We start from the raw sequence: 3,583 nt of genomic DNA, 5'->3' as shown, positions 1-3,583 counted from the left end.
GACTGTTAGTAATCTATGTACGTAAAGTGTAGGAAAAGAAGCTGCCAAAAATTATACCAGGGAAATACACCAAAGAAAATATTTCCAGAACCTTCTATTATACCAATTTTTGAGATGTCTTAAATGATTTATGAAAAATAAAGGGAGCAAAGTGTTTCTTTTTTTTTTTCTTTACTTTTTTTTAACTTTTTTTTATACTGGAATGAGACTTTTATACAAAGGCTGCTGGACAGAGTAATAGCCCATATCACATCATTGAGCTCATGCAGATACATGTAAGATGAACTTTAGCTCCACCCACGTGTATCAACCCAGAGTCCCAATTTGTCCCCAACACTATAAATTCTCACAGACTAAAACTTGAAGTGTTGTTGGGGTGTACACTTTATTCCTCCCACATCACATACTCAAGCCTCTACTGTAGATCCTTGAATACTCTCTACAGATCTAGAAAACCATTTCAAATCCCCTCCATTTGTTGTTGAAGAATAAAGGTCACATGCATTCCCAGACCTGTCCAGAGTCACCACCAGTATCCAATCCCAACAGCCATCGCACAGCAACTACAACTCCGGGAGCAAGTCCCTAGATGCCATTAGACATTCTTCCAGGCTATGTGCAAGCAAGACACAAGTCTCTGAAATATATTCTGCAACAGGCCCAACTGTCTGACACTCACCTGTCTACAAACCACTGTTTGGGAAAATACCAAACACTAGCAAGACCACACCCAACCTCCCAGGATTAATATAAAAGTTAAGGAATTCAGTTATGTCAACAGAAGGCAATAAAAATCCAGGAAAATACTCAACATCATCAGACAATGTAAAGCTACCTAAAGAACACTTAGGGCCCCGAAGGTTTGCTTCACAGGTGGGTGAGCCCCCAGCCCTGCGTGCCCCAGCCCCAAAACCCAGACCTAAGCACTTGCAAACAACCCTGGACCAGCTGGGGCTGTGGCCTCTGCGGCAGGGGCATGGCCTCCTATGAGGCTGGTGGCCACTCACCTGGCTACAGACATTGTTTCCCCTTCCCAGCACTTTGGACTTACATCTCAATCTCCATCACTTAATTCTGTGGAGAACATCCTGGCCATCTCAAGCACAATAGGCCAATAGTCCACTAGCCTACTTCAATTTATCAAAATTATCAGTTAACACAGAAGCTGTAAAAAGCCCAATATAAAAGAACACATCCTCCAAAAGGAGGCCTCACATGAGTCACAGAGGTGCACCTGAGAGGAAGGGGGTATTTGAGAGGAGGGAAAAGGTGTCCACCATCGACTGAGCTCATCCAGAATCAATTCTCTCAGCAATAGGGAATACTGATAGTGAACTGGAAGGTCCCATCTCCATAATGCCACAACAATATGAAGAAATAACGAAAATCCCCACCACTAGAAGAGGATGAAGAAAAGAGTCCAAAAGTCTCAACAGGGGTTACCCACAAATATGATCTCTGTGATAAAGAATTCAGAGATGAAATGTTGAAGATGTTTAATGAACTCAAAGTAACAGTGGAATAAGCATCCAGTAAATTAAAGGAGGACATGAAAGAAACAGTGGAACAGAGAGCCAAAAAAAATACAAGAAATGTGAGCAGAAATTAAAAAGTTAAAAACAGAAGTATTGTTATTTAAACATGCGGTAGATGAAATAAAAAACTCAGTGGGTGCTCTCAACAGTAAAATGGTTACAGCCGAAGACAGAATCAGTGAGCTTGAAGATGAGCTGCAGAAAGCTTACAGGCAACAACAAACAATGGGAAAAAACCTCAAAATACCTCTAGGGGGAATCAGAGTCATAGAGGATGTACTCAAGAGGAACAATATAAGAATCACTAGAGTACCAGAAGGACAGGGAGGCAATCCCAATGAAAAAGCCACAGTTAAAGATATCATTGCTGAGAAGTTCCTAGAGCTGGAAAATACAGGCATTCAGATAACAAGGAGCCCTAAGGGTGCCAGCCAAAAAAGACCCTAATAAAAAGACTCCATGATATACCATAGTCAGAATGATGGATGCCACAAATAGAGACACAATACTGCAAGCAGCAGAGTTAAAGATGAAAATCACATACAAAGGAGCACCCCTTAGATTTATAGCAGACCTAGCAGAGGAAACCCTCCAAGCCTGAAGACAATGGTGGGATATAGTGAAAAAACTCAGTTAAATGAATGCTTCACCAAGAATACTTTATCTGGCTGAACTCTCACTCAAACTTGATGGAACTTCATAAACTCAAAACCAAAATTAACAGAGGGACAAAAGGGACTACTATAAGACAAGAAAAAAAAACCTAAAATGCAAAAAAGCGCTATGGAAAGATAACTCAAAACCACATGAAAATAATCTATCTCAATGTCAATGCTCTAAATGCAAACATGAAGAGACACAGAGTGGCAAAATGAATTCAGAAACTGAATCCAACATTCTGCAGCATACAAGAAACACATCTGAACAGTCAGAGCACACAGACTCAAAGTCAAAGAATGGAAAACAATCCTGCAAGCAAACAACCCCCTAAAAAAATCTGGGGTGGCCATACTAGTATCTGACAACAGATTTCAGGTAGAAAAAGATAAAAAAGGGACAGTTAAGGCCATTTTTAACTAATCAAGTGATACGTACACCAGGAAGAAATCACACTCCTAAATGTATACACACCTAAAAAGGGATCAGCTACATACTTAGCAGTTAACAACTGCTAACAGATTTTAAGGAGGACGTTGCTAGCAACAAAATAGTAGTTGGAGACTTCAACACTGCCTTATCACCTCTCGATAGATCAACAAGAATAAAACTCATCAAGGAAACACTGACTTTTGAAGGAAGAAATAAAAGAGAAAGGACTACTAGATCTATACAGGCATTTATGTCCCAAAAAGCAAGAATACACATTTTTTTCCAGTGCACATGGAACATTTTCCAAAATAGACCACATGTTGGGGCACAAAACATACCTCAATAGAATCAGGAAGATAGAAATTGTATCAACTATTTTTTCAGACCACAGTGCAATGAAGGTAGAAGTTAATCACACATAGATGCGAAGAACCAAATCAAACACCTGGAAATTAAACAACTCAATATAGAACAACAAGTGCTCAGGAAAAAAATCAAGGAAGAAATCAATAGATATCTGGAAACAAATGAGAATGAAGACATGAGTTACCAGAACCTATGGACGCAGTATTAAGGAGAAAATGTATAGGAGTGCAAATGAATCTCAAGAAGGAAGAAAGGGCCCACATAAATAACTTGACTTCACAGCTCAAGATCTTAGAGAAGGACCAATAAAATGAGCCGAAACCAGCAGAAGGAAAGAACAAAACAAAACTTAAAACATAAATTAATGACATGGAAACTCAAAAAACAATCTGAAAGATCAAGAAAACCAAGAGCTGATTCTTTGAGAAAATAGACAAGATTGATAAACAACTGGCAAGACTCACAAAGAAAGAGAGAGAACCTTAATAAGCTGAATCAAAAATGAAAAGGGATACATCAGAACAGAAGCCAAAGACAATCAAAAGATCTTCAGAGATAAATGTTCCATATAAATTTCATGATTGCTTGATCCA

Source organism: Sorex araneus, chromosome 2, assembly GCF_027595985.1.
Source record: "Sorex araneus isolate mSorAra2 chromosome 2, mSorAra2.pri, whole genome shotgun sequence".
Classification (NCBI taxonomy): Eukaryota; Metazoa; Chordata; class Mammalia; order Eulipotyphla; family Soricidae; genus Sorex; species Sorex araneus.
The sequence above is the reverse complement of the archived record's forward strand: the minus strand, read 5'-3'. Positions refer to the sequence as shown.